General features: G+C 48.7%; 1 protein-coding gene and 1 long non-coding RNA gene across 3 annotated transcripts in view; one reads left to right on the top strand and one right to left on the bottom strand.

The window, feature by feature from the left end:
- The window catches only part of LOC309618132, a 155347-nt gene that overhangs the window by 143141 nt on the left and 1391 nt on the right, over window positions 1-10815 (bottom strand). The window lies entirely within an intron of this gene.
- Window positions 8033-10815, top strand: part of ACLY (ATP citrate lyase) — a 43065-nt gene continuing 40282 nt past the window's right edge. The window contains exon 1 of one of the 2 annotated variants that reach the window (XM_082371338.1): window positions 8033-8199. The gene's annotated coding sequence lies outside the window, so the exon portion shown is untranslated. The remainder of the gene's footprint in view (window positions 8200-10815) is intronic. The other variant, XM_082371337.1, reaches the window with a different exon arrangement.

Raw genomic sequence — 10815 nt, 5'->3', positions numbered from 1 at the left:
AACAGAATAGAGTCCATAAATAGATCCACATATATATGATCAATTAATGTTGCTAAGGAAACTCACTGGGGAAAGAATAATTTTTTTGACAAATGGTGCTGGAACAATTGGATGACCATATGCCAAAACAAAGCAAAATAAGCAAAAATCTGACCCTTACCTCATACTACATACAAAAATTAACTCAAAAGACTTAAATATAACAGGTCAAATTATAAAACTACAAAAAAAAAGATGAAAATAATAGAGCAAAAAAACATGAAAAAGAAAAAATAAATTTGATGTCATCAAAATGAAAATCCTTTGCTCTTCAAAAAGAGACTGTTAAGAAAATTAAAAGGCAAGCCACAGACTGGGATAAACTATTTGCAAAACATCTGTCTGACAAAGAACTTGTAAATACAATAAATAAAGAGTTCTTACAACTCCATAATAAGACAAATAAATAAAAAATGACCAAAAGATTCTAATAGTTATTCCATCAAAGAAGATATGTGGAAGGTCAATTAGCACATGAAAAGATGCTCGGTGTCATTAGGAAAATACAAATTAAGAACCACAGGTACGGGGCTTCCCTGGTGGCGCAGTGGTTGAGAATCCATCTGCCAAGGCAGGGGACACGGGTTCGAGCCTTGGTCCGGGAAGATCCCACATGCCGCGGAGCAACTAAGCCCATGCGCCACAGCTACTGAGCCTGCGTGCCACAACTACTGAAGTCCGCGCACCTAGAGCCCGTGCTCCGCAACAAGAGAAGCCACCGCCCGCTCACCGCAACTAGAGAAAGCCCGTGCGCAGCAATGAAGACCCAACACAGCCAAAAATAAATAAATAAATAAATAAAAAGAACTACAGGTAGACACCACTACACACCCGCTATAATGGTTAAAGTGAAAAAGACTGACTTTACCAGGTGTTGATGAGGATGTTAAGCAACCAGAACTCTCACACACTGCTGGTGAGAATGTAAAATGGTTTAACCACTTTAGGAAACGGTTTGGCAGCTTCTAAAAAAGTTCAACACACTTACCATATGACCCAGCCATTCTACTCCTAGGAATTTACCCAAGAGAAATCAAAGCTCTATGGGAACATTCATAGCAGCTTTATTTGTAATAGCCCCAAATTGGAAACATATCCATCAACTGGTGAATGGATAAACAAATTGTAGTTTATCCATGTAATGGAATACTACTCAGCTATTAAAAGGAAAGAACTATTGATACATGCATAACATGGATAAATCTCAAAGTAATTATGCTGAATGAAAGAATTCGTACAAAAAAGACTATATAGTTCCATTTATATAAAATTCTAGAAAATGCAAACTTAATCTATATTGCCCAAAAGCAAAACGGTGTCTCCTGGGAACTTGGAGGTATAGGGCAGGGAGGGATAGATTACAAAGGAGTAGAAGGAGACTTTTGGGGGGTGAAGGATATGTGTATTATCTTGATTGTGGTAACATTTTCACTGTGTATGCATGTGTTAAAACTCATCAAATGGTACACTTTAAATATGTACAGTTTATTGTACTTTAATTATATAGCAATAAAGATGTTTTAAAAAATTCAATAAAACAGCAACAGTAACGTGTGCTTTTTGGCAGTTTACAAAACACTTTGTGATATTCACAGCACCCAAGGGAGGGAGGGAGCCAGGCAGTACTTTCCTGGTTTCCCAGATGAAACACTGGGCCTGAGCGAGGTGACAGGGTTTGCCCCAAACCAGTTCCCCAGGATATAGGGGAACTGAGCTGGGACGCGTGTCTTGCGTTGGATTGGTAGGGTAAAAGGCACTGGAATTGGATCCCAACCTGTCCCAGCCATTTACTAGCTGGTCTCCTTATGTTACTTCTTTATATCCTCATTTACTGTGAATTAAAACATAGGTACAGAAACATCAATGAAACATACATGTACAGTTTAATAGATGATTATAAAATGAACACCCATGCATTCATCACACAGGTAAGTCAAGAAACATATTACCGGGCTTCCCTGGTGGCGCAGTGGTTGAGAATCTGCCTGCCAAGGCAGGGGACACGGGTTCGAGCCCTGGTCTGGGAAGATCCCACATGCCGCGGAACAGCAGGGCCCGTGAGCCACAATTACTGGGCCTGCGCGTCTGGAGCCTGTGCTCCGCAACAAGAGAGGCCGCGATAGTGAGAGGCCCGCGCACCGCGATGAAGAGTGGCCCCCGCTTGCCACAACTAGAGAAAGCCCTCGCACAGAAATGAAGACCCAACACAGCCATAAATTAATTAATTAATTAAAAAAAAAAAAAAGAAACATATTACCAACAGGGGGCTCCCTGTGAGGCCCCTCCCCAATCACAACCCCACCCCTGCACTGCCACCCCTACCCAGGTAACCACCACCTTTCCAGTTACTGCTCTGGGCGGAGCCCCCATGGTCTCTCTCTTGGATTAATGCAAGATCCTTCCAACTAGGTCTCCGGATTCTACCCTTGCCCCCTTCCTTCTCAACACAGGAGTCAGAATATTCCTTCTAAAATATAACTCAGATCATGGCACTCTATTTAAAACCCTATAATGGTCCCCTATTTCACTCAGAATAAAAGCTACTCTCCCCATCACGCCCTGTGCTCCAGCCGCCTGGCCTCCTTACTGTTCCTCACGCAGGAAGACACCAGCTAGACTCCTTCCTTAGGGCCTTCTCTTGGCCTGTTTTCTCAGCCCCAATGGGCCTGGGACTGGGCTGGAATACTCCCTCCCCACCACTTAACTGACACTTTCCCCTCTTTCATGCATTTGCTCAAATCTCTCCTTTGCAATGAGGCTAACCCTGACTGTCCTCTATAATACTGCAACCTACTTGCCCTCAACTTCCAATGCGGGAATTGTTTATTCATTTATTTTTTTTTAACTAATTAATTTTTTTATGGAAGTATGTTGATTATAAAATTGTGTTAGTTTCAGGTGTACGGCACAGCCATTCAGTTATATATACATATATATATTCTTCAGATTCTCTTCCCTTACAGGTTATTACAAAATACTGAGTAGAGTTCCCTGTGCTATACAGTAGGTCCTTGTTGTTATCTGTTCTATATACATAGTAGTGTGTATATGTTAATCTCAACCTCCTAATTTATCCCTCCCTGATTTGGGAATTCTTGATCCTCTGTGCTTTTCTTTTTTCCATAGCACCACCTTCCAATATACTATTATAACTTCTTTATTTATTTTATGAATTGTTTATTGCTGTTTCCCCTGATAAAATGTGAGCTCCACAGGGTGAACATCTTTGCTTGTTTCATTCACTGTTGTTGCTGCTCCAGTGCCCAGAATAGCATGTGGCACATTGCAGGAGTTCAGTAAATACATATTAAATGAAAGAACCACTGTCCTTTTTTTTTTTTTTTTCCATAATCATTTCCTTGCTTTCCTCTGTGGTTTTTCCACCTATGTATCCATTCCAAATAATACAATTTAGTTTTGCTTGTTTTAACTCTATGTGAGTTGAATCCTACTATAACTGTGTTTTTATGGTCTACTTCCTTTTGCTCAACACTTGTTTTTTAAGATGCATTCATGTTGCTGTGGGTAGCTGCAATTCATTCATTTTCCCCTGCTGTCAAGATTTTCCTTGTATGAATACCACAACCCATCCATCCATCCAACTGTTGATGGACATCTGGGCTCTGTCCAGTTTTTGGACAATCTTGCATGTGTGTCCTCGCACATATGTGTGTGAGAGTCTCCGGGGTACATACCTAGGAGTGAAGCTGCAGGGTCTTAGTGTATGTGACTCTTTAATTTTATAAGATAAATGCCAAATGGTTTCCAAAGTAGTTTTTTTTTTTTTTGGCTGCGTTGGGTCTTTGTTGCTGCGTGTGGGCTTTCTCTAGTTGTGGTGCGTGGGCTTCTCATTGCAGTGGCTTCTCTTGTTGTGGAGCGTGGGCTCTAGGCATGCGGGCTTCAGTAGTCTTAGCACATGGGCTCAGTAGTTGTGGCTTGGGCTCTAGAGCACAGGCTCAGTAGTTGTGGCGCATGGGCTTAGTTGCTCCGCAGCATGTGGGATCTTCCTGGACCAGGGATCGAACCCGTGTCTCCTGCATTGGCAGGTGGATTCTTAACCACTGCACCGCCAAGGAAGTCCCCCAAAGTAGTTGCATCAATCTGCCCTCCCATCTGCAGTAAGGTCACCTCTTTGGACCTCAGTTTCCCCTGTATTTCCTTTGTAAAATTAGAGAATTGGACTAGGGTATTTCTGAGGTCTCTTTTGGTTCTGACTTTCTATGAATCTGTCATCAAGGAGCCCTGAATAAGCAGCACTTGGGGCTGTGCATCCTTGAGACAACACCTAAGTTGTGAGGGAGAGAGGAGGATGCAACCTTTGCTTGGGATGAGGCCTCTAAACATCCCAGGATGTCTCTTAACATTGGTGTTGGGAGACTTCCCTGGTGGTCCAGCGGTTAAAACTTCTCGCTTCCAATGCAGGGGGCCCGGGTTCGATCCCTGGTCAGGGAACTAGATCCCGCATGCCTCAACTAAAAGATCCCATGTGCTGCAACTAAAAGATCCCGTGTGCTGCAAATAAGACTAGGTGCAGCCAAATAGATGAATAAATGTTAAAAAAAAAAAAAAAAGATTGGTGTCAGGGTAGAGACTTTGGCCCTGCTGGAGCCTGACAGCTCTTATCTGTACACCTTCTACCTGCCCTTGAAAGAATTCCCCAAAATGGAATGCAAAGAGAGACAAGAGGCAAAAATGACAAATTCACTCAGAGATAAGGTAAAACATGGCAAGTAAAGGTCAAGGCTGAGTGATCTGTTAGGGAGGAGTCATGCAGGCTCTGTCTTGGAACAGAAAGTGGTAAACTGCCTTCCTAGGGGAAAGTTTCCTGAAAGAAGGGGGAATTTCACAGGAAAACACCTGGTGGGGAGGAGGCAGCAGCAATTTTTAAGACAGGGTGAGGGTAAAGTTGGAGATGACTAGAAAGAGGCCAGCCAGGATTGGTTGGTCTGGCTGGAAGATACTTCCTGAGTACAGATGCTGGCTCTGGTGGACCCTCCCTGGGGCACTTCTCCAGGGCACACGGGCCCTTGGCTCCAATTGGTGTTGGGAAAAAACTGAGTGTTGCAGGAGTGAGAACTCCCCCTGGTTCTCCACAGGGTGGAGGGACGATGGGTCTCTGCTGTAAGCCCCTGTCTCTGGCTGTCACAAGAGAGAGGTGGGTTTAGAACTGCACACTCCCGTAGACCCTCCTCCTGGCTGCATCTCCTCCCTCCTCCCCCTACTGTCCCCCTATGATTTCTTTCTTTCATTCACACATTCATTCCAGCATATATTCAGTCATATATACAGTGAGTGCCTAATACGTGCCTAGCCCCATGCTAGGCACTGGGGATGCCATAATGAACAAGGCACATTCCCGAGTCTTGAGGAGCTTATCATCCAATGGGGAGATGCACTGGATATGATTATCTTTCCCTCCTCTTCACCTGCAGCAGGTTGTAGTGGACTAGGCAAGGGACCTGGTGGCAGAGGGTCAGTTGCTTATCTGCAAAATGATGATGACACTTAGTGCAAGGGGTTGCTGTGAGGAGTATGTGCTAGCACCCATGCCTCTCACGTAGTAGGTGCTCAATGAATATTAGCCAAAATGGATTAAAATCTAGGAGGAGTCATTAGGTAGTCTAAGGCTTCTGAAATTGACATAGAGTGCCCAAAGCCTGGGCTCAGAGATGGTACCCAGTGACATGGACCTGTCCTCTGCCCAGTCTAAAAGAGGAGGGAGGTGATTCAAAAGGGAAAATCAAAAGAGTTTAGAGCTTTTAAGTCAGAGAACAGAAAGATGAGAACATGGCGCCCAGATTGATTAATTTGAAGCAGAGGAGCCTCTGTGGGGGCATGGTGAGGTAATGAGGGAGTCTTCCTGTGGGAGGCTGGGGGTAGAGGCCCGGAATGGGACCACTGAGAGAACTCAAAAACCTCAGTGATTGGCTCATGGACGTCTGGCCAGCACCTCTCCTCCCTCACTCCTTGGACAGTTACTTTCTTGTTGTCCTTCCCAGGACTAGTCAGACTTGGGTCCAGCAACATCTAGATGGGGAAGGTAATCACTCAGCAAATATTTATTGAGCATTTACTCTGTACCAGGCCCCACTCAAAGTGCTGGAGAGACAGCAATGAAGAAAACATGTACATCTGCAAATATATCTGAAGGATAAATTGTTAGAAGTGGAATTGCTGGGGCAAAGGGCATGTGCATTTAAATTTTTTCTCCACATTGTCAAGTTGATATACAAAGTTTGTTACAGTTTATGTTCTACTTGGATGCCTGTTTCTGGATGAGTGTTTTTTTTTTTTTTTAATTTTGTTGAAGTATAGTTGACTTACAATGTTGTGTTAATTTCTGCTGTACAGCAAAGTGCTTGTTATACATACATGTATTCTTTTTTATACTCTTTTCCATATGGTTTATCACAGGATATTAAATATAGTTCCCTGTGCTATACAGTAGGACCTTGTTGTTTGGATGAGTGTATCTTTCTAACCAGAGGGATAACTGCTACACAGTTGATACCCCTGACTGCAATCTTCCCACTAGCCCACGAAGATCCTGAGTTGCTATCCACCAAGGCCAGAAAAGGAGTACCTTCATAGGAGATCCTTTCTTTAGCTGTGATGAGGTCATCTTTCTCCAAGATTGATGCTATTTGGGGAGATTCTTGGTAGGGGTGGAGCTCACTCCATGTAGGAGTGGAAGACTCTCTATGACCAAGAGGAGAGGGGAGTTGAGGAACTGCTATTTCAAAAAGATGCCTGAGGGAAGGAACCAGAAAGTGACATCAACAGGGATCACTTTGTTCAGGCATGGGCAGCAAGTTTAGCTGCCCCACTCCTGGCTATGACTGGATTGCAGGGAGAAGGGTTTGGCGGAGTTTTTGTGCACAAGAATGTCAACATCGTTACAGTGTATGACCCCAGTGCTTGGCAGGGACACGGCCATGCGGATTCTCTGCACACTGGGCTGACCCCTTCACCTGAGCTGCTCAGCGCATGATCCTCCTTCCTGGAGCTAGACAGCTGTTAGGGTCAGGGAGCAGCTCGGGAGACCTAGAGGACTGGGGTGGACATAGGAAAGCTCCAGAATGTCGCAGCAGTAAATATATGTCTTGGTTTCCAGGACTGTCTGATTTCAAAAATACTGCCCCACAAGTTCACCAGCACCTGTCAGGCCGGGTGTCCCAGATTTTGACTTGGAAAATATAGTCTGTCTGACAGGTAATGGAGAAGGGGGAAGGCAGCAGTTCGTTCATTCCTGTGTCTAAGCGTGGGATTGTGGGGGGAGGGGCGGGAGCAGGAGACCAGCAGAGATGGGCCCAGCTCTGTGCTAGAATCTCCCGTTGAATTCTCAGCTCTGCGCTGAGGTGAGCAGGTGAGTAGGACGCAAGGTGGTGTGATTGACGCCTTTCTAGCCCCACCTGCTTACCCGGTCCTCCGCCCTATCCCACCCACTTTGGGAGGTCTAATCTATAAGCCTCAGCTCTCTGCCTCGCCCCACCAGCTCAACGAAGGTCCACGTGCAAATGGGAAAGCAGTCTACCACGGCTGCTTAAATACCTGGTCTAAGCAACTGGGTTCGGTGTGACCGATTTCAGGCTGCGGGGATACGGACGTCAGTTTCTCCCCCGGGAAGACAGGAAGGAGACTCCGGGTTCCCAAAGCTGCTATACAGCCCGTTCGGTTGACACCCCAGCCCCCCTCCCCAACTCCCCCATCGCAGCGGCAGCCCGCCCACCTTCTAAGCGATCAGGCCACTACCCCCAGCCTCCTACGTTCTCCTCCCAGTGTAGCCCGGCCCATCTCCCCACCCGAGGCCCCGCCCCCGACCCCTCCCTGTCCTGGCAGGCTCCATAGAGGCGGTGCCGGCCAGCGGTCTGGGACAGACGCACCAGCGGGACTACAAGTCCCAGCAGGCCCTGGGGCCCGGCCTAGGGGCGGGGCTATACCGGGCAGCGAATTGGGAGGAGCCCTGGAGCTCAGGCTAGGGAACGCGCATGGCCAATCGCCCGGGGGCTCGCGCCGTGCGCCGATGGGGGCGGGGAGAAGCCCGCCAGGGTCCGGACAAAAGCCGGATCCCGGGCGGCCACGGGAAGCTGGAGTGCTCCAGGTAGTGGCGGTGTTTTGGGGCCTGTAGACCGAGCGCCGCTCACAGACTTTCGCATATTGGTGAGTGGCGGGCGACTGCTTTCGCGAGATGGACCTCACCTGGTCCCGGAGCTTCCTGCCTCCCTCCCCCAACCCGGAACCGCCTCCCCCGACGCCGGCTTCGGGCTCACGCGCGCTCCCTGCACCTGCTTGGAAGTTTTGAGGGTCTTAAGCTTTAGGTTAGCCTTCGCCGGGATCCCGGCTGGTCGCCTCGTGTCGCCCCCTCCCCTCCCCCACTCCTCCACATTCCAGTTCCTGGGAGTTTGCACAGGGCTTGCCGCCGTCCTTGGCTGTCTTCCCTCCGCCGAATTGCATTTGCCCCTAACTGGAGCCCCTCATCCCCACCTCGGGGCCAGTCCTCGAGCCTCGTCGGGCTTTATCCGGCCACTTCTTGCCCCCATCTGGGTCCCCCCCACCGGATGCCGGGGACGGGAAGTAGTGGCTAGTTTCCCCACTCCTACCCCTCATAATCCGGGTTCAGGCCCTTCCTCTTAGTTCTGTGGAGAGTCGACTGAGCCCCGCGCCGAAGTGGAGGGAGCGAGCGGGGCACGCAGCCGCTGCGGGCCATATGGGGCCGGGCCGACCCAGGCCTCGCCACGAGAACCTAGCCTTGGATCGGCGGCGCAGGAAAGACCCTCCTAGCTCTGGAGGTGCCGTCGGGCCCAGCCGCTAAGCGACAGATGGCCGGGGTACCCGTCTCCCTCCCCACCCTTGGCGTTGATGCCGAGCTTGGTTGAGGCAAGGTCCTCAAGGGGCTGGAGGATGCTGCCGCCGCCCTCCTGTTGGGCTTGGCAGAGGGCCAGTCGCGGCGCCAGCTGCCCTCTCCAACCTTGGCGGATACTGTGAAGTGCCAAGGAGTTCTGCCATTAGGTAGTCCTCCGGAGTCTGCCTGGGAAGAGGATTTTGGGGGGGTGGGAGGGGAGCAGTGCATAGCACAGTTTGGTCAGTCAGCCCACAGCCCGCTTCTCTCTCCACCCTTTAACTTTGCTCTGGGTTCCAGCCAGCTCAGATCATTGGGTTTCTGAGATTCTGAAATGTTGGGTGAAGGACAGCTGGTAGACCCAGCTGCCCAGAGGGTTGTTTTCACCTCTTAAAGAGCTGCTGCTGCTGCTGCTGCTGCTTCTTCTGCTGCTTCTTTTTTTTTTTTAAGAGCTCCTTAAACAGCTTGGAGGATGGTGATGGGAACAGCCCTCAGACACTGAGCTGGGTGGTTGGTGCCTCCACCCCCATTCTCCACTATGTTTGCTGCAGTAGGGGACCCTCAGAATTCTGCCCCTCCTTTTACTCCAGGGATTGCCTGTCATTTCAAAAAAAACCCAATCCTACGGATACTAACCTTAAAATAAGTGCTCTTTGTCCTTCCCACAGAGACCATAAGTAGCATCCCCAGTGGTTCCTCTCCACTGGCTGTGTCCCAGGGATACAGTCCTGGGGAACAGACTCCTTTCATTCAGCCTTCTCTGTGGGCTGCTTCTGCCCTCGGTGGCTGCTGTGGATGAACTCTTATCCTGTCTGCAGAAAAGACCCCATTCTGCTCAGAAGGTCCCTCCTTTGGATTGAGAGAGAGAGAGAGAGAGAGAGAGTGTGTGTGTGTGTGTGTGTGTGTGTGTGTGTGTGTGTGTGTGTGTGTGTTTTCAGGTTCCTTGGCATGATTTCTCCCACATTTAGCTAGGTAACAGTTTCCGGGGCCCCAAAGTGGACCCCTGGGGTCTTAGCTCTGCCCTGAAACCATCTCTCACCAGTTTGCTAGCACATTCAGTTATTCAATTCCTGAGGAGGCAGCCCAAGACTCTGTAGTGGGGTGTGTGTGTGTGTTGTGTTCCCAGCACAGATTGGTATACACGTAAGTCCCGTTGTCACTTGCGCAGATGTTCTTAGCTATTGGTCTCTGGGCTGTCAGATCATGGTCATAGGTCACCACCTTGAAATGATATGCGCAATTGGGTATGTGCACATTTTTCTGGGCTTCTCTTCTGGTGCTCAGAAGAGTCTGAGACCTCAAATAGGTTAAGAGCCACTGCCCTAGAGAGACCCTACTGAATGATTAAACTTGCGGATTTATCTGCACCCAGTCCACTCCCTGGCTTTGTGAGCCTTCTTACCCTGTCTTGAATATGCAGAGGCCAGATTCTTTCCCTGCTTGCTTTTATTCTATCATGTAAATTCTCTGTCTTGGCCTTGAGAGGGCCTGCCCCATCTAAGCCACAGTGCTCTAGTGGCAAATCTGTGTTTGGGTGAACTGGCAAAGCTTTTCTATCCTGTATCATCCCCTGTTGTCTTCTCTCCCATCCCCTCCCGAGGACTGGTTGAAGATGAGTTCTTGGATCTGAGATTTGAACAAGGGCTCAAGAAAACTGTGATTTTTTTTCAGCTGCAGAAGGTCTCGTTTCTCATCCGTGTTCTTTCCAAAGTTGGGTCTCTGTTTGGGGAGGTGCCAGGTTCGGGGGGTTGTTGTTCTGGGAGCGCCCTCTGCTGGAGAGGCTTAGCGAGGGGCTTCCTTTCTCCTGGAATCTGTGATCAGCCGGCGGCTGATGTGTCTGAACCGCCAAGGGTGGTCAGCGGCTGCCCCCTCCTTTCTCTGCTTGATCTGCCCTGGGCTGCACTCTGTTTGGGAGGTGGGTAGGGGCACGTGTACCC

The sequence above is a fragment of the Balaenoptera borealis genome, assembly GCF_965194805.1.
Source record: "Balaenoptera borealis genome assembly, chromosome: 20".
Lineage (NCBI taxonomy): Eukaryota > Metazoa > Chordata > Mammalia > Artiodactyla > Balaenopteridae > Balaenoptera > Balaenoptera borealis.
The sequence above is the reverse complement of the archived record's forward strand: the minus strand, read 5'-3'. Positions and strand labels throughout refer to the sequence as shown.